General features: G+C 37.6%; 1 protein-coding gene across 4 annotated transcripts in view; it reads left to right on the top strand.

Annotated features, from left to right (window-relative positions):
* Window positions 1-343: 343 nt before the first annotated feature.
* The window catches only part of LOC111160030 (kinectin 1), a 108,352-nt gene continuing 87,789 nt past the window's right edge, over window positions 344-20,906 (top strand). For all 4 annotated transcript variants that reach the window (XM_022522820.1, XM_022522810.1, XM_022522801.1 and 1 more), the window contains exon 1: window positions 344-446. The gene's annotated coding sequence lies outside the window, so the exon portion shown is untranslated. The remainder of the gene's footprint in view (window positions 447-20,906) is intronic.

Genomic DNA, 20,906 nt, shown 5'->3' on the forward strand with positions numbered 1-20,906 from the left:
AGGGCCACGCAAGACGAAACCAGCTTTGGCGAAAGGGGGGAGAGGGAGAGAGAACGAAAGCAGGGCTAATGAATGAAGGGAATTCCGCTGAGCCTCCAAACCCTGTGCTCCCACCCCCCACCTAGCTGCGGGACGTTGCCTCGAGAGGAACCCTGGAATCCCGAACCAGCCTCACGCTGAGGCTTACCGGAGCCTGCGGACGCGCACGCCGAGGTCGAGGCGGCGGGCGCCTGTCCCTTTAAGGGGCCGGTCTCTGGGCACTGCCGGCCCAGACGCCGGGACGTGCCCGGGGCCGCCCCGCCCCGCAGCTGCCCGTTTCCTGCCGGGCGGCGCGACGGCACCTGAGCAACTGCGGTGGCGGCGGCGCCTCAGAGCGGGCGGCCCGGGCTGTAGTGCCCGTGCCGCCGCGTCTTCCCGGTCGCCTTTCCCGGCTGCGCAGAGTAAGGGTAAGCAGGCCGCGCCGGGCCTGGCGCCGGTCGCGGGGACCGCGGGGGGGAGGGTTGTGCCAGCCGCGGTGTCCCAGGGCGGGCGGGAGGGCTGCGTTGGACGGGGGGCGCGGCCCCGGGGCCCGGACGCCGTCCGCTGCTTGTCCCTGCCCGCCGGTAGGCCTCGGGCGCCGGGTCGCCGCGGCGGGGCTCCCGCCGGAGCCGGGCCGCCGCGGCGGGAGAGTTCCGAGGGACCGCTTGGCCTCGCCGGGCCGCTAAGGGCCCGACCCCGGCTCCGCGGCAGCGCTTGCGAGCGCGGAGTCTCCTGGGGACGTCTCCCGGTGAGAGGTTGGCCGGAGAGGGCCCTGGGGTGACCGAGGCGCCTATTTTTAGCTGGGCCTGAGGGCCCCCAGGAGGAAGGCGGATTACTGCCTCCTCGGCCGGTGGACAGAGGGAGCCCGTCTCCGGCGGCGTCCCTGGGCCGGAGCTGGGCCATGCTTACGCCATGCTGGAATTTCAGTTCTCGCTGTCCCTCCGGATACTTAGGGAAGCGGCGCTGGCCCCCTTCCCAGTGCTCCCTCCCACCGCCGTGTGCGTGTCCCCGGGTCGCGGTGGGGGGCGGTTGGGGCTAGGAAAGCGGCATGAGGGGAGTTTGGAAAAATGTGGACCGCCCTCAAGCCGGGGAAGTTATCCCTTCCTCTCCCCGAGGGGTGTGTCTTCCTTAGTGATTTCCCCTCCCCCCTTCGGTTTCCAACAATGAGATTTTTGGCGTTGGGGAGCTCCGCCGAAAACCAAACCGGCAGCCTAGAAAAGTCGTTCGGTAATCAGACACCTGGTGTGGGATGTGCAGCCCCGCACGTTTGTCGTGAAGGAGTGTGTGTGCACCAGAGACGGGGAGCTCCCAGCGCGGGGAGCGGCATCCTAACCTCGTCCCTCAGCAGCTTGATTAGGTTCAAGAGCGGGCTGTTTAATTTTAGACATTCCTTCTCCCGGGAGGAAGGAGGAATCGAAATTCGTATTTGGGCCTGTATCAGAGAAGGATTCCATAGCAGACATGTGAATATGCACTGTCTAAAGAGCTAACTGTTTTTAAAGTTGTGGGGTTTTTTGAGATGCTTTGTGGAAAGTCCTGAAAATTTTAGATACCCGTGCCTTGCTATAGATAAATACCTTGGGGTGTACGAAACACTTTGAATTGAGTAGGAATTGATTTAAAGTTTGAGTTCTTGCTAAATTAGGTTGCACTTGTTCTACCTCACCTAGCCGGCGAATGGCAACACCGGCTCCAGGTTGGCTAAAACGGTTGCTAACAAGATTGGGATGATCTTCCCAAGAATAGCACTGAGTACTCTGGTAGACGTGCTTTGCTCTAGACTTTGGTATTTACTGTGTTCTCTCATAAAGAGGCTCCCTCCTTCGCCCTTTATCTTAGGATCTAACAAGAAATAGCTGGGCTTATTGGTAGGTTCTAAGAAAAACATTAATTTCCCTCCGTAACATTGAATTAGAAATGAGTTTTCTAATTTTGCAGCATGAGCAGTCATAACAGTATCTGTCAGGTGTGCTTGGAGAATGAGGTGTTCTGTTTACCTTTCTGAGACTCATACTGAAACTTAAAATATAAGAAAGCCTAATGAAAATTTTTCGTAAATGTGTTAAGCACTTTAAAATTATAAAGGATATCAAATATTATTTAACCTTTTCTTGATGACTCAGGGTCAACAATATGGAGAACCATTTATGATTTTGTTCCCAATTTAGTTTTTTCTGTATTATTCCTTAACATCAGTGTCTCTTCTGCTTGATGATGTGTTTTCTTGGATCTCTCACTCCAAGTCTTCTTCCAGTTTGTAGGCCTTAATCTACTTTGAGTAGGGAAAACATTTTAATAATTAGATGTTAAATAACAGTCAATATGGTTTTTCTAAAGGGCCTAATAAGTGAAGGCTTTTTTGAAGGACTGAAGGACTCATGTTAAAATTGTTACTGTTATTGAAGTAAAAATTGAATTTTACTTGAAAAGATATGGAAAGATGTATTTTTAATTGAATGTTTATTATAATTTTTGTATTGCAAAGAAAGTTTTAATCTAAAAGATCTCTAATGTTTCCAGGAAGGTTTTGGGTTTTTTAGGGATCTGATCTCTAATGTGTAATAAAGAAGTGAAGAGAAATCATGCTTTGCAGGAACATTAAAATATTTGAGGATGACAGCATCTTATAAGCTGCTTGTTCTTGTACTGTTTGTTTTTAATTACGTTGAAGGTAAATCCAGAGTATACTTAGAGGTTAGAAGCAAGTAACTGGTTCTTTATAAATGACATTGATTACTCTTATGCATAAATAGAGTTGGGTTTTACTGCTTTCTCTTCCAGTTTTTGTGAACATGACTTTGGATGTTCTGATCTTAAAAATGTAGTTCATGTGCAAATCAAAGGGAAAACACTGGTTTAGGTAAGAGTGTAAGCTACTCTTTCTATAAACAATTAAACGGGAAAAACTTAAGTATTGTGAATTAAGGAGTTTGATTAACTTAACCTGCTGTAGCTGAGCTCTAGAAAAAGAAATGATAATTTGTAATTGTTTACATGCCAGGCTGCTCACTTGTTTAAATATTTTTTGGTCTTTGAGAGAGAGAGCAGTGCAAACCATTTAGGCTTCCCCCTCACCCCATTGGCTTTAACGTTGGAAGGATAGGCAAAGTGTACTTTTAGTACTAAGCTTAGTTTTAATAGAGACTCTGTTAGGAGATAGAGTATTCCTAGGAATTTTTTAAGAAATGTTCCACTCCTTTTGAAAAAGTTGTGATTTAGTATTTTATGTATCATCTTTACTACAGGTGGATTAAGAACTTTTAGCTTAAATCTGGTTTCAGCAAAGTGATTTGTACACTAAGTAGAACCTAAGTTAATTTGTTTATACTCTCCCCTCTTTCCAGGACATTGCTTTTTGGGTTTCTCTCCTACTAATTGCTTTGCTCTTTCTGCCTTATGATTCATCCTCTACTCTTGAAGTAGAAGTGCTCAGTCCTTGGTTCACTTTTCTTTTTATACTCCCTTGGTGATCTCATCCAATGTCATGGCTGATGGCTTCCATATTTGTATCTCCAGCCCAGGCTTTCCTTCTGTACTCTACTCCAGACAACCTGTTCTGCTTTTCCACTTGTAGGTGAAGTAGTCAATTCAAAGCTAACTTCCATTTTTCCCTTTAAAACTCCTGTGGTGCAGTCTGTGCCATCTCGTTTGTAAAACTCCTGTGGTGCAGTCTACGCCATCTCGTTTGATGGCAGCTCTACCCAATATTCAGGCAAAAGAAAAGTTGCGAGTCATTCCTGACTTCTCTCTTTTTTATCTTTTACACTTGGCATTCTTGGCTTTATCTTATCTTGGAAATATATCCAGAATCTGGTCACCTGTATTGCTTGCTAAGTTGGTCCAGGCCATTTATCTTTAGCCTAGAGTTTGGCGATTAGCCTCCTGACTGGCGTTCCTGCTTCTTCCCTAGCTCCCTATAGTCTTTTTCAAGCAGATCCATCACTTCTCAAAACACTGCAGTGACTTGTCATTTGCAGAGTAAAGGCCAAAGTTCCTATAGCCCACAGTGCCTTATAGAATCTACTCTTCCATATCCTTTACCTCTCAAGTTAGCTACTGCTCTGCCCCCTATTTATTTCTTTCCAGCCCCGCTTGCTGTCTTAAGGCCTTTAAATTGACTGTTGTCCCTCCTTGGATCACTTTTTCCCTAAGATATCAGCATGGCCAACTCTCTCGTCTCCTTCAAATCTTTATTCTTCAAATATTTTTTCAAAAGGTCTATCTTACTGCTTTATTTAAAGCTGCACTCCCTCGGGGTGCCTGGGTAACTCAGTCCGTTAAGCGTTCAGCTCTTGGTTTTGGCTCAGGTCCTCATTTCAGGGTGGTGATGTAGCTCTGTAGTGGGGCTCTGAGCTCAGTTGGGGAGTCTGCTGGAGATTCCCTCTCCCTTTCTTTCTCAAATAAATAAATGAGTCTTAACAAAAAAATAAAGCTGCACTCCCCTACTTAATGAGTCTTGTATCCAGCTCTGTTTTCTCCATGGCACTTGCACCTTCCAACATACTATATAATTTCGTTGTTGATTGTGTTCATTGTCTCTCCTCTCTGCCCCCCATACATACTGTAATGTAACCTCTATGAAGACAGGGTGTTTTGTCTGTTTTGTTTATTGATGGATCCTAAGGGTCTCGGGCAGGTGTTCAGTAAAGATTTATTAAATATCTGTTCATTGTAAGTGAATTAAATCCTTATCCTGCAGTTTCTTATTGTGATGGATTCATTCTTGAACACATGGAGTTTTCAGTTTGCTCTTTTCCCAGGAACAGAGAACAGAAGAAAAGTAGCAAGAGCCTTTGGGAACCCCTTGTTGGAGGTAGTGATGTTAGAGTGTTAAGATCTTCTGGACCTTCCCTGTGCGATTAGGACCATTGGTTAGGTGACTTAAAAAGTTGGTTGAAACAAGAACTCATATCTACGTACCTTAAGTGTTTTGTTTTAACTTAAAACATTTATTTTTGTCTTTTTATTTGGATCAGTCTCTTTGAGTAAGGGTTACTGATCTTTTTTCTGTAAATTATACCCTGAAAGCATTGCCTATGGTTTCTAGTATTGGTTTCTTTAAAATGGAATGAAAATGTAGGCTCTGGGAAACATTCCAAGTTAAAAATCATTCTAGATTTTCCTTTCATTAAGGCCTTCCAAAGGATATAACTTAGTTTTTATAGAAATAACAGCTTCTGTTTTTAATCTTCTATTTAATAAATTTATAGAAATAAATGAATATATAGGAGAGTAGACTGCTCTCCAGAAACATTTAGCTTTCTGTAGACACTAGCTCCTGTGTTTTTACCAAGGGGAGAAATGTCATTTACTGCAGTGGGAGAGATCCTTGAAGATAGCTTCTATATTGAAAAGGTTTTGTTGTGGCTATAGGATCCTACCTGCCTACCGTTACTTGAGGAAAATGTCCTTTATCCACATTTCTTTATTTTGACTGGTTAGTAACATTTATGATTAGTTATCAGAACTTACGTGATTTTCAGTAATTGGCTATCAAGAGACCTGATATTCTACATTCTCACTGGAAAATGTGGGGCAATTATTACTTATTTTTGCTCATGAGTCATTTAAGTTGCCAGGGAAACAGTCTGGCCTGGTGTAATAAGCTGGAAGTCAGTACTTAGGAGACCTACACGTCTTAAACTTTAATAACTCCAAGATTTTATGCAATTTTCTTTTTTCTCAGTACTTTATATAATGTATGGTGTAATGGAAAAAGCATGGTAGGGACTATGAAGAGCTTAAGTTTGGTCTTGCTAGTTAGTACCACTTACTTTATGTGTGAACTTACTATCTTTAACCTGCCTAAGGCTCATTTGCCTTGCTTGTATTATCTTACTAGTTGCTACATAAGTGATAGCTAATTATTAGAGTGCTGTAAGTCTCTGTGAACACTTTTTGTACAGTACCATATTTAATCCTTCTGAACAGTTTTATGAGATTGTTACTATTGGGTGGAAACTAGGGAGACAGGTTAAATAATTTGTCCAAAGAGCAGCAAGTAAGAGGAGGAACCTGAATGTGAACTGAGGTATTCTGACCCTAGAGTCTATCCTCACTCATTGAGCTGTTTTGTAAGTATGCTTTCTAAAAATAGAAAGAAGGAAGGAAAGGGAAAGAAGGAAGGAAGGAAGGAAGTGCCTGGTTGCCTCAGTTGGTGGAGTGTGGTCCACCATTGGTGGAGTTCAAGTCCCACAATGGGTATAGAGATGTCTTAAAAATAGGGGTGCCTCCATGGGGCTACCTGCTCAGCTAAGCAGGGAGCCCACTTCTTTCTCTCCCTCTGCTGCTCCCCCATTTGTGCTCTCTCTCATTCTCTGTCAAGTGAATAAATAAAATCTTTAAAAAAAAATAAAAAGGCACTGTCCATGTGCAGTTATCTCTTAGGTGTTAGAAAACTACATTAATGTTATACAGATTTTTTTTCTCCCAGAGTTAGAGGATTGGCTCTTAATGTTAGTGACTTAAATTTGAGAACTTGAAATTTTTTAAGTGGAGGAAATAGAAAAAGCAACTTTAAAGCAAATGCCATAAAATGTTTTATGTAGAAAATAGATAGACTATGATTGTTCTGGATCCTAAGAAGTTTTTTCAGTTTTAATTCTTTTGACTGTGTATTATGAGTTACTGCCATGTGATCTTGTAGGCATCGCTCAGTGGTTATATCAGAAAGGCCCAACCCTTACCACCCTGCCTAAAATACTCTATTCCTTGTCCCAGCCTTATTTTTCTTCATTGATCAGTTACTACCAACCATTATAGTATATGCTTATTTATATTGCTTGATAGCTGTCTCACCTGTAAAAATATAAGCGCTACGAAGTGGGAACTTTGTCGTTTACCACTGAACTCTATCTCTGGTAGGTGGTGTTCAGTTCAATGAATGAATTGCTTGATTGAACGTGGTGAGGACTCACTGAGCCTTCTGCTTATCATTTGTGCCATTCTTCTCTGCTAGCAAGACTAGTTGATTTATATGAAATCCCATGTAAAACGAAACCTCTAGTTTAAGGGTTTAGGGTTACTCTTGGGAGCAGAATGAAAAGCTATTTAATACACGAATTTTAGCAAAAATGTATCTGTGCCTAGTACCAGTTAACTTTGTTGATCATTAATGTGTTTTGAGTAAAATGTGTACATAATTTAGTGATTACATGTGTTTAGATCTAGTTGTCTTTGAAATAAACTACAACAAGCTAAGCTGTACACTGAAAGCTCCCAAGTGTTCTGAGTGCTATGTTGCTGAACATTTAAGATGTTTCCTTACTTTTTAAATATCTACACACAGTTTGAATTCATTTATGTTGCTTCTGACCTGTACTTACTTAGTTTATTGGAAAGTCATGTTTATTTGAAATGTGCTCTAATTCTTTTTACAGTTTTCTTAACCTGAATGAGGTTGACTGACAGTTAAGATTTCTGTGATGTGAATTTCTCAAGCTTGTCATATCATTTGGTACTCTTCATTTCTGGGTACAGTTTTCATGTACTGTGGTGTATAAAACTTGTGGTTGGTACACTGTTCTGATGGATGGAAGTAATTTCTTAAATTGCTTTCAGTTTGACCTAGATGTTAACTGTAATTTAAGGTTAAATTGGATCCTTTGTAAAAGTGTCTTAGTTCTTTTGTTCCTTTGGTAGTTGCAGGTGGGGGAGAGTCCAAAAAATTACATTTAGTTTTAACCTGAACGAAGTCTTTCTGGATTTGAAATTTTTGGAGTACTTTTCAAGTAAAATACACACTTAAGATTAGCCTTGGAATTTTATGTAAAATATAACCTGTGCATTTACCTTGTTTAATAGGGGTAAGGGAGAAAAAAATACTTTATAAATATAAAATAACTATAAAATGGGCAAGGCTGCATTCTTGTCTGCTTGTCTGGCATTATTTATCTGGCATAAATTGAATAATTATATTCCATATTCTTTCAGTTTTATTTAAGCAAAACATCCCAGCAGCATTTAAAATAGTATACTGCTTTTTTTTTTTTTTTTTAAGATTTTATTTTTTTAAGTAATCTCTATACCCAACATGGGGCTTGAACTCAAAACCCTGAGATAGAATCAATCACTCCACTGACTGAGCCAGCCAGGTGCCCCTAAAATAACATTACTTTTGTGTAAGGAGTTTTAGTAACTACTTTGGGTTACTATATTTGATTTCTTAAGGTAGCTTTGTGGTAGGTCTAGAAAACCCTAGGTATTTTTGGTAAAGATTTTAGAAATTTCTTTATATTTTGAAGTATTTGCTTTTATTTTGGGGGGCGAAGGATTTGTTTCAAAGTATAACTTTCTAGAGGTATTTAGTGCTGTCGTAATTATATTGTATACATTTAAGAAGGGGAAAGTATATACCTGTTTGTTAGTTTCAAACTTACGTTGACCTTTTTGTTCTTGTCATCTTTTTATTTTGTTGAAAGTTAAATACTGAGGGGCACCTGGGTGGCTCAGTCAGTTGAGTGTCTGCCTCTGGCTCAGGTCATGATCCTACTAGGGTCCAGGATCGAGCCCCATATCAGGTGTCTGCTCAGTGAGGAGTCCGCTTCTCTTCACCTCCCTTGCCTACCATTCCCCTGCTTGTGCGGGCTTGCTCGCTCTCAAATAAAACAAATACTGAATGATTCAGATGTACAAGAGAATATAGAATGTGTCTGTGCAATTTAAAGATAAAATATAAAAGAAGTGCCCTTGTACCAAATACCTGTGTACCTTTCGTTCAACTTTATTTAAAAAATTTTTTCTTTTAAAACTAAGTACATAAAAATAGTATTTATAAGATATATGTAAGATAAAGAGTAAGGATACAGTGAACAGCCTTGTACCTAATCTGCAGTTCAGGAACATTATCCTAACTTTTAATTCCTTTTTGTGCTCTTCTGCCCCAGAAGTAACTATTATATTTGCTTTTTTTTTTTTTTTTTGTAGTTTTGCCACATACATTTTTATACCTTTTATACCTAAAATATTTTTTTCTGTTTTGTATTTGAACTTTTTGTTTTGTTTTTGAACTTTAGAAAAGAGATCCTTCTGTATGATGAGTTTATTTGCAACTTCCTTTTTACTCTCGGCTTTATGTTCCTGATATTCTTCCACCGTGTTATATATTGCTCTAAATCATTCACTTCCACTGCTTGCATGGAATTTCATTGTGTGAATATTTTTCACTTAATTACCTGTTCATGGGCCTTTCGATTGTTTCCACTTTTCTTTTGCTGTTGTAAAAAAATGATGTTTTGAACACCCTGCATAGGTCTTTCGGTACACTTGCATACATAAATGACATACATAAATGTCTCTAGATAGTGTTTAATTTATTTTTTATTTAAAAAAATTTTTTTCCCAGGATAGTGTTTTGAAAAACCTTTTTGTTACTACTTACTGGAATAAATCTTACATTGTGAGACTCAGTACGTTATCAGATGTGCCACATCTATAACAAAAAATATTCAAGAAAAGGTACCTATGTGATGCTAGTCCATTTCATTAAAAATAAGAATATTGATTAAGACTCACTAAGTTGATTTTTGCTACCCACTAATGAGCTGAAATTTGCAGTTTAAGCATATTGTTTTGGAGCACCTGTTTACCCTAACCCTAACTGTTGGAGGGGTGCATTTTCAGCTTTATTAGGTACCACCAAAATGTTTTCCAGTGTCGTTGTACCAGTTTATTTTTTCCCCTCACTAATATATACATGTGTTGGCTCACGTTCTTGCCTATACTTGATAATTGGCAAATGCTAAAGTTAGAAACCCTAATGAAATGATAGTTTGTAGTTTTTGCATTTCTGCTTCCTGAGAAGAAACCTTTTTTCTAATGTTTGCTGGCTATTTTTTCCCCTTCTCTCGGAATGGCTGTTTATTTTTCTGTTGGGTTGTTTTTCTTTTTGATAGGAGTTCTGTATATGTTCTGAATATTAATTCTTTGCTGATAAGTATCACAAATGCCTTCTCCCACTTCATGGCGTCTTACTTTTTTTTTTCTTTGCCTTATATATTGTCTTAGTAAAAGTTCAGAATTTTAATTTAGTTGAATTTATTAGTATTTTCCTTTTACAATTTATACTTTGTGTCTTAAGAAATCCTTCTCTACTTCAGGGTTATAAAGATATTCTTACACATCCTTTTATGTTGCCTTTCACAATTCTTTGCCTGGAATTGATTTTTGTTCTCTTTTATGTTACTGTTTTCTTTTCTCTAAAATTTTATTGCTCAGCATTTTTTTTTTTTTTTAAGGCTAAAATGCGTGAATTTACTAGATACTTTGAAGTAAGTCTTTGAGTTACTAGTTTTTATGCAGTGTCCACAGCTTGCTTTCATAGAGTCGTAATTATGTAAGAATGTTCAAGTATGGATAGAGTTTAAAGTATAGGTAACTTTGAAGTTTACATTCATCCCATGCGACTTTATAAGAGATTTGAAAACATTTTAGTGATGCCAGTATTTGCATGTGGTTTCCTTAAGTTATGGACATTGTTGTGGAGCAGTCTGGTTAATTATTTCCTTAAGTAGCAGCTCTTTGTGCTTGCTATTTTGCAGTTTCACCACAGTGCATTGTAAGTGTGGGCAGACTTCTTTATATACAACTGGTACTGAGAGTAATTACATATACTGTGAGGAATCTGATCTTCAAGTTAGGAAAATTCTCAGCTCTTTAAATATGGCTTCTGTTATTTTCATTTCTCTTTTGAAAGACCTAAGTTGGGGTCTTTGTATCTTAATTGTTATTTCGGTTTTTTTTCCTTTATTTTTCTATGCTGCATAATTTAGTACTATGTAGCAGTTACCAATACTACTCTATTCAGTGTAGACTATCTTCTCTGTTGAGTCTCTATGCTAGTATCTACAGTTTTCTTGGATTTGGAGTTGTTTTTTCATACATACCTGTCTATTTCAGTTCCTTCTGGTTTTCTATAATCTTTTGGCTACCTTAAAGGAGTCTCTTATCTCTCTGACATCTTCAACATGTTCAAATTTAAAAATCTTTGTGAAGACTATTTTGTAAAGCTAGTACCATTTGGTGTTAATTTTTTTATTAGGTACCCCACCCATCATTAAATTTCTTCTGTGGTTTGAAATTTTGGTTTGTTAGGCTTATTTTGAGTGGAGAGTTTTTAAAACTTTTTTTTCCATCAGTGCTAACCCCCTTTACCCCTCTTTCCAAGTTATTTAGTTTTTACCAGGCCCACTGCCTTTAGATGCAGTTAAAAAAAAAAAAAAGGCAAAGTTTATAGATGTTTTTAATATGTGATCATATACTAAGAAGGAGGTGGTTATATATATTGCTCTTATTAAAAGAATGAAGTCTAAAAAAATGATGGCTACTTATGGGGAGAGAAGCATAGTGTAGAAAAGCACAAGGGTATAATCTATGCTTTGAATTTTCCTTTTTCTGAAGACTTTACTTTGGAGCCGTTTAAATATTTTATATAATTATTAAACAAAAATCTAAAAATCTGTAAAAGTCAGAAGTAAAATGAAACCACTGAATCTTTCTTGTATTTGCTTGCTGGATGCCAGAGTGAACTATGCCACATGACTTTAAAACATGGTACTTGACTGTAAGTCCTAGTTAGAATATACTTTAGGAAGAGAGTGGAGGAGGGATGGCAAAAAAAAGAAAAACAAATCTTCAACTATTATAATCATAATTTTGGTAGTAATGTGTACATTGTTGTTCCAGTACTGAGTAATGTGTGCATTGTGGGCTAAATGAAATGAGCAATTACATTGGTATTAGTGAAAATGGATTTTTAACATTGTTGAAAACTGATGTAGTGTTAAGGTCAGTGAAATTAAGTAAAAAATCCCATAGTACTATATTTGAATGAAAGGATCTGTATGAGTCATGCAATAATTTACCTTATTAAAGATGTGTACATTTTCTGGCCCAAAAGACCTAGAAACAGTGATCAAACCCAGTAGCAAAAAACACTCCTGCTGCCTATATAGTGGTCTTTAAGTACCTCTCTCAGTAAAAGTAAACTAGTGTTTAGAATGGGCATTTTCTAAGGCAGGAATTGTATGAGATGAACCTACAAATTAATGATTAATTTCTGTGTTACAGTATTACTACAAGTTTAAAACAACACATTTATTATACAATACACATTTAAAACAAGACACATTATTATACTACGGTTTCTGTGGGTCAGAAGTTGCTTAACTGGGTCCTCTGCTTAATTGGGTCTACAGTGTTTCACAAAGCTGCTATTATTGTTTTGACCAAGGCTGGGACCCCACCTGAAGGTTAGCTGGGGGAAGATCTGCTTCCAAATTCATGTGGTTGTTGGTAGCTTTTGGATCCTTGAAGATTGCCCAAGTAAAAGCCTCACTTTGTTGCTGGTTGTTGTCTAGGAGGCTGTTGTTACCTCCTTGCCATATGGCCCTCTCCATAGGCAGCTTACAACATGGCAGCTTGCTTTTTCAAAGCCATTAAGGGAGAGAACGCGTGTCTTAGTAACATGGGTTACAGTCTTAGGTAGTGTAATCATGTATATGTAAGGTGACTTAGATCATGTCACTTTTGCCCTACTTTATTAATCAGAAGCAAGACACAGGTCTCACGTACACATAACAGGAGGAGATTGCACAAGGGTGAGAACACCATGAGGCAGGGCCGTGGGGAACTCTAGAGTCCGTTTGCCACAGCCTAGAACCTATCTGAAGCAACAGAGAGGCTGCAAACTATGAGGGTAGTATCAAAACAACCCAGGAGCCATCCTGAATAATATCTCATTGGCCAAAAAGGGGGGGAATTTGAACATCAGTGATAGTAATTAGTGAATTGAGACCAATCAAATGTCTAATCTGTGAATTCAAGATACTAAAAAAACATTTAAAAAAAACCCCTTTAATTAGTTGCTATTGGGCCAGCTTATTATTTTGACAACTGGTACATAAAAAAATAAACATTTGTCCTACTCATATGATTTATGTCTCAGGGTAACCAAGTAGAGCAGGAGAGAAATTTCTATGGATGTATTCTACCTAATCAAGAAAGAATAATGGAATACCACCATTTTGTATCTCTTAATAATGTGTAGGCAAAGATCATCAATGGCTGCTATTGTCACTACAAAGGGGGAGACATCTGGACATTAGATACATACTTTATGTATGTATGTACTTTTATGCCATAATCATACACTCAAGTCATAATCCTGAATCTGACATAGCCTTTATTATTATTATTTTTTTTAAGATTTATTTATTTGAGGCAGAGAAGAGAAGGAGCAGAGAGAGAGAGAAACTTAAACAGACTCATGCTGAGCACAGAACCTGATGTAGGGCTTCATCTTATAACCCTGAGATAGGGACTTGAGCCGAAACCAAGAGTGTCTCTTAACCAGCTGTGCCACCTAAGTGCCCCCTGATGTAGCCTTTAAATTTACCAATTTATAGGAAATAAAAGGACAAAAAACTTGTTAAATACTATGAAGATACCATTAACAAAATTCACACTGGGAATCCCTACAGGACCAACTGGCTTTTCCAACCCCAAATTCTAAGAATGATAAACTGAATAATAAAAAGAGAAACCAAGATGATAAATAATCAGCAAAGAATAACTGAAAAGATATTTATAAAGCAGTTGGATTGTTGTGAATACTAGCTTAATACTTGGTATTAAGGAGTTAGTTAATTTAAAATTTGCTGTAAGATTAGATGTTTTGTCCTCTTTCCCATCCAGGTTCAGAGCTTTTATAAAGTTGTAACTCTAGGTAATATGTTTGCAACCTGATTATTTTTCATCTCCCTTCTCTTCCTCTCTTTCCCTGTCCCTACTTTCCTCTCCTCCCTGTCCGTACAACCTGTGCAAATCCTATTCCCATGCCTACCCCTTGGTGTCAAGTAGTGAATTTGGTTCAGTTCTGTTGCTGTTACCTGCAGGAGCTGAATTTCTGACCTTTTGCTTACTGTAGAGTGAGTATCTGGTCTTCTCCGTTCTTTCTTTCCTACACTGCATTTACGTATTGCTTACCGTTTTGGATTTTTATTTTTTCTGACTCAGGGAATGTTTAGTTTTGAGTTGAGCCAAATCTTTGTTAATCTCTTCTTATGTTTAATCTATCATTTTAAATGTTTGGAATAGAACCATCCTTATTGGCAGTCTTCATCTTCATTTTTACCTGTTATAATCCTGATTTGTTTTTTGACGGTCAGCTCACAGTATCCTGACTGCTATAGTTGTGTTATCTGTTCCTTTGTGCAACTCTGCCTTTTAATCTTGTTGGGTATTTTTCAACTCTATAGAACAAATCTGATTTTAGTATCACACTAATTTGTTATGATTGCAATCAATTAAACTCCATAAGACTTGAAGTGTGATTCTCGTTCCTGCTAGTTGATACCTCTCATCCTATGCTTCTTTAGTCTCTTTTGGACTGTAGGTATCCTTTGCTACTCTGAGGTTGAATAATTTTTCTTTTCAGGGTAGAACTGGTATCTTTTGCTGTCTTAACTCTTGTTGCACACTCTGGTTTCTCTTCAGATCGTTAATAGTCTTTTGCCTTTTAGCTCGTGTTTGTTGCCTCAAACTCAGAATCAAATGTACATATCCTTTCATGTCTTGAATTCATTCTTGAAAACTCTCCTACTAAGTGAAGAACCATTACATGAAAACATATTTCCATTAATTTAAAAAAATTTTTTTAAAGATTTTGTTTATTTATTTGAGAAAGATAGTACAAGTGGTGGGTAGAGGTAGGCTGGGAGGGGGTTTCGGGGGAGAGGTAGAGCTGGGGAGAGTAGGAGCAGAGAGGTGAGGGAGATGTGGTACTCAGTCCCAGGACCTTGGGATCATGACCTGGGCGAAATTAACCGGCTGAGCCACCCAGGAGCCCCTCCATTAATTTTAATGGAAAATTATGCTGCTTTCCATTGCAACCGATGAATTACACATATAAGAAAATATTAATTCAGCGGGACTCCTGGGTGGCTTAGTCTATTAAGTGTCTGCCTTAAGCTCAGGTCAGCTCATGATCCCACAGTCCTGGGGGGTCAAGTCCTGCATCGGGTTCCTTGCTCAGTGGGGAGCCTGCTTCTCCCTCTGCCTGCTCTGCCTGCTGCTCCCCCTGCTTGTGCTCTTTCTCTCTCTGACAAATAAATAAGACCTCTTAAAAATATTAATTTAGCAATGAAGATGAACTTATGTAAATGTAATCAATTTGAAAATAAATATACTTTGAATGTAAAATGTAATTGATAAAATAAAGGTATATTGTACTTGCCAAAAGTGAAAGAGAAAACTTGGTGATGGTGGTGATGGTTGGTGGGGTGTTTACTCTTTGGAAAGTTTATTCTTTTTGTACCATTTTCTTCACTCATGCCAGCTTTTCTGATGCTCAGGGTTATCTTGCATTTTACACTTAAAAGTCAAATTGTGGCACAGATAAGCACCTTTAAGGGAATAAAGGCCAAACAGAAGTCCTTAAACAGTCCTTAGAACACAGGCAGAAAAGACCGAAGAGTTGTAGGAGATAATAGCTCTGCATTCCTCTTTATGTATACAAAGCAAAACGTTCTGGGTTCATCCAGTTGTGTGTAGTACATAGATACCTGTGTATAACTGGAAACCGACCTCTCTTTGCAACCACCCATCTACTTTCTGTGTCTATGATTTTTTTTTTTTTGAAGATTTTATTTATTTATTTATTTGACAGACAGAGATCACAAGTAGGCAGAGGGGCAGGCAGAGAGAGAGAGAGGGGAGGAAGCAGGCTCCCCGCTGAGCAGAGAGCCAGATGCAGGGCTTGATCCCAGCACCCTGGGATCATGACCTGAGCCGAAGGCAGTGGCTTTAACCCACTGAGCCACCCAGGTGCCCCTATGATTTTTTTTTTTTTTTTAAGATTTCTCATATAGATGAGATGTTAATAGTATTTGCAATATTTGTCTTTCCTTGTCTCCCTTATTTCATAATGCCCTCAAGGCCCATCTTTGTTGTTCAAAATGGTAAGGATTTCCTTAATATTGTTCATGGCTGAACAATATTCCTGTGTGTGTGTGTATACATTTTGTTTATCCATTCATCTTTCAAGAGACGTTTAGACTGTTTCCATATCTCGGCTCTTATAAATAATGCAGCAGTGAACATGGGGGTATAGATACCTCTTTGAGGTAGTGATTTCATTTCTATTGGATATATACCCTGAAGTGGGATTGCTGGATTATAATGGTAGTTCTATTTTTAATTTTTGAGGAACTTCTGTACTGTTTTACACAGTGGCTATATCAATTTACATTCCCACCAACAATGTACCAAGTACTCTGTGTCCTCGCCAGCACTTGTTTTCTGGTCTTTTTAATAATAGCTATCCTGACAGGTTTAAGGTGATATACCATTGTGGTTTTGATTTTCATTTTCTTAATGATTAGTGATATTAAGCAGCTTTTCATGTATCTATTGGCCATTTGTATATCTTCTTTGGAATAATGACCATTCAGATCCTTTGCCCATTTTTTAAATCTTTTGTTTTCATTGTTGGGTTGTTATAAAATTTGGATATTAACCCCTTACTTGATATGTAGTTTACAAATTTTTTTTCCTATTTTGTAGGTTGCTTTTTCATTTTCTGATTGTTTCATACTGTACATGAAACTGCTTTTCAGTTTGATGTAGTCTTTGCTTTTGTTGCTTGTGCTTTTGGTGTCCTATCCAAACATCACTGCCAAAACCAGTGTCAAGGAGCTTTGTCCTTATATTTATTTTCTAGGAGTTTTACATTTAAATCTTTAATTCATTTTGAATTAATTTTTGTGAGTGTTGTAAGATAGGGGTTCAGGTTCATTCTTTTACATGTGAACAGCCAGTTTTCTGTGCACTGCTCATTGAACTGCACTTTTTACCTTTTCCCTGTTGAATATTCTTAGCTCCCTTGGTAAATATTAGTTGACCACATATATATGAGCTCATTTCTGGGCTCTTGATTCTGTTCCATTGCTTTATGTGTCTCTTTTTTTCCTACTACCACACTGTTTTGATTATTGTAGCTTTGTAGTATAGTTGGAAATCCGGAAGTATGATGCCTCCATCTTTGTTTTTCTTTCTCAAGATTGCTTTGGCTATTCAGGGTCTATATGAAATTTGGGATTTTTTTTCTATTTCTATAAGATGTGCCATTAGAATTTTGATAGAGATTGTATTGATTCTATAGCTGTAAGGCTTAAGGCAGTATGGACATTTTTTTGTTTGTTTTTAGATTTTAAAGATTAGATTTAGATTTTTTTTTTAAGATTTTATGTATTTAAAAAAAAAGATTTTATGTATTTATTTGACACAGAAGAGAGAGCACGTGTGTGCACAGCAGGGAGAGGAGCAGGCAGAGGAAGAGGGAGCAAGGAGCCGTTTGCAGGGCTCAATTCGAGGACCCTGAGATCATGACCTGAGCTGAAGGCAGACGCTTCACCGACTGAGCCACCCAGGCGCCCCCAATATGGACATTTTAACAGTATTCTTCTATTCCATGTGATAACTTTCCATTTATCTGTGTCTTCTTCAATTCTTTCATTGTCTTAATACCTTTCAGTGTACACATCTCTCACTTCCTGGCTATGTTTATTGAATAGTGTTTCTGGTGCTATTATGAAAGGGATTGTTTTCTCGTGGCTATATTTTAGATTTCTGATATCTGGTCACCTTTGAAGCTCTTAAATATTTCTGTTGTTTGGAGGGGAGTCTTGGTAATCACGACTTCGAAGGTTCAGTGTATTCAAAGCTTTGATTATGTTGACTAGATAGACTTACAAAGCAGTTTTGAGTGTGGAAATTCAGTTGGTGAAATCTCAGAGACTTGACTTTTTCTTGGAGATTGTTCTTAATAAGGTAACTTTTCTCACTGTTTTTTGTTTAGGTTGCTTATTGGGAGTCTAAAAAAATAGCATCAACAGCAGAAAACAACGCAAAAACAAAACTTGTTTTTTTGGGGTTGTTGCAGGTTTAAATGTTTGTTGAAATACAAAAGTTATACTTCTGGTTTATGGTAGTCTTGTATAGACTTTCTAATTTTTAACTTTCCGTTATACATTCCTTTGCAGCTTGAAGAATATTATAATGAAGTCCATATTGTGATAGAAAGTCCTTGATTTTGTTTTTCAGAGTACTAGTGAACACAGATAGGATTAGTGTGTATTGTATTTATGAAGGTTTATTTTGAAAGAAAATCCAAAGGGAGGGACTCGTAAGGACTACCAGTATAAAGTTATTTATGTTTTGAAATTATTTGTGTCATGAAGTAAACCTTTTTCTTTCCAGGTTTATGCTAGTTGCCTTTTAGATAGTGCTATGCGTTGAGCACCATGTTGGGCTTACATTACAAACAGTAGGTGGGAGAGAACATACAGATCAGTAGGGAAGTCACTTATTTGTTATTTTGTTAAACTCTCAATAGTATAAAGTAAACTTTGTAGTAAGTAAGTAAAAATCTTAAGTGAATTTTTTTTAAAACTGTACTTCTCAAGGTACAATTTCAAGAAAGGTGGCAACATAAGATTGTGAATGTAAAAGCAAGTGCTGCTTCAGTTCAGTGAATGGGAATGGGAAAATATTCTGAAATTTTTAAAGATTATTTAACTTCAGTGTAGGTTAATAATTTATTATGTAAGTGATGTTTCAGAAAAATATGAAAACGAAAACATAAGTAGTTGCCTTGCAGTCTTTTAGTTCCATCAATTTATATGTGCTTGCATTTGGGATATGTGTTAAGATTTTGCTGTTCATAATTTTGCCGTTTGTGTAGACTTTATATCTTTGCTTTCTCTTAAGTAGAAGAAGTAGGAATTTGTGGAATGACATAAAAAAATTGAAATACAGACTGTGGAAGTATAGAAATTAAAAGGTAGACTGAAGAATAGATTGTATTGTCTTAGAAAAAAATCAGACTTGTACTCTTTGGTGCACTTGATTATAAAATACTGTGAAGTTTTGTTCTAATTTTATATGGTTTTGTATTTGGAAGCTCTGAACACTTTAATTGAGGGGCCAGAAGAAGAAAGTTGTTTGTTAGCACTTTTCTCCCTGGCTTCCCGAAAAGTTTATTAGGAAAAAGGTCAGCTATAATCCCTAATGTGATGAAGGAGTCTTGTAATATTCTCTATCGTATTCTGATAGGAAGTATTGCTCATTTTAAAAACTGCATTTTAGATTATTAAGTTTCACATCAATTATTTTTAATTGTTTGCCAACATTAGCAGTCTGTTTTGTTTGTACAGTCTTTTCTGCTTCTGAAAACTAGATATTCCAGTGTTTAGCTGGATCTGGAATTTTGTGTTAATGGTAATTTTCTTCTGTGGAGATTTTATTCCATTATCCTTTGGCTTCTATTGCTGAGTAGTATGTAAATGTAATTTAATTTTTTATAGGTTTTTCCTATTGCTTTAAGACCATTGCATCTTCTGTTACATTGTTTTAAGATAATTTTTTATAGGTTTTTCCTATTGCTTTAAGACCATTGCATCTTCTGTTACATTGTATACACTGTATACACACACACACACACACACACACACACACACACACACTTAATGTGTATACTATCTAGATTTTATTGCCCTTCTGGAATTGGAAGGTTCTAATCTTTCAATAGTTTTTGAAAATTCTCAGTTATTATCTCATCAAATACTACCTTTCTTGATTCTTTTCTCTCCTTGAATTCCCATTTGACCTTCTGGACCTTTTCTCATTCTTTCCTTTGTGTCTATTAGTTTTTCTTTCATGTTTTCTCTATGTATGTATTTTGTGCCTCATTGTCAGTTTTGATGAGATCTTTCTGTTTTATTATTCCTTAGTTATCATTATCAGTCTGTTTAGTCTTAAAAGTCTGTGTATCTGTATGTATATATATGTAAGGATGCTCATACACAATTTCTTCTGTTCTTTCTAATCTCTCTGGTCTTAAGAGTTTTCTTTCTTGTATGTGATTTCTTTTATGCTTCTAACAAGTGAAAGTTTTTTTTTTTTTTTAATACTCTCTCACATTATTCTGTTTGGAATTCTTAGAGGTATAATCACTGTTTTGTAAGTTCACTTTCAGGAGGAATGTAAATACTGTACGTTGCAGGCTCGACTGGGTAGAAGGAATTTTTTTCCACCGGATTTCAGGACGTTGGCACCATTTTTGTGTTATTTTTGATTGAAGGGGTGGGAGTGTTCTGGACTGGCAGAGACTGTGGATGCAAATCTCAGAACCCATGGTTATAAAAATCTTCATGAAAACTTTCTGTTAGCTTTTGAATGGTAGGAAAAGTGGGACAAGCTTTCTCTTTTTCTTGTGTAAATATGGGAATTTCTTCCTCTTAATTAGCCTTTGCTGACTGTGGAACCCTCGAAAGTCTCAATTTTAGTACCTAATTTCCACTTCCCCAAGTGCAGCTCATTGTCTTCTGTCTTTGCCTCAAATGGCCATTAACACTTTCATTTCCTATTTGATTTCCCCCCTTCCTTAGGAGTTCCCTTAAATACCAGAAGACTTGCCTGTTTTAGAGCAAAACAATTTTTGTTATATTTAATTGGAAGAGTGTTCACTCATAATGCTACACATGGATTCCTCAATTTGGTTTTTAAGTTATAAATAAACTCATAATTTAAAAACAATTAAATTTAAATTCTGTTATAATAGTAATGTGTGCATGATGGGAAAATATAAACATTCTGAAGGATAAAAAGTGAAAAGTTACCAAGAAAAGTATCCAGAAATCACCATAGAGTTAATGGTTTCTGATGTTTCCTAGGGGTTTTCTAAGCATGTGTGAGCATGACTCTGTCACGTGAAAGGTAATTTTCTCTCTATACTGCTCTGCAACTTTTTATGTGTGTTTGATTTGTGTGCAATATTTCTTTCAATGTCTTACCATATTACATGTGAAACTCTATTACAGGTTTATTTAGTC

The sequence above is a fragment of the Enhydra lutris genome, unplaced genomic scaffold (assembly GCF_002288905.1).
Source record: "Enhydra lutris kenyoni isolate GAN:26980312 unplaced genomic scaffold, ASM228890v2 scaffoldscaffold4, whole genome shotgun sequence".
Lineage (NCBI taxonomy): Eukaryota > Metazoa > Chordata > Mammalia > Carnivora > Mustelidae > Enhydra > Enhydra lutris.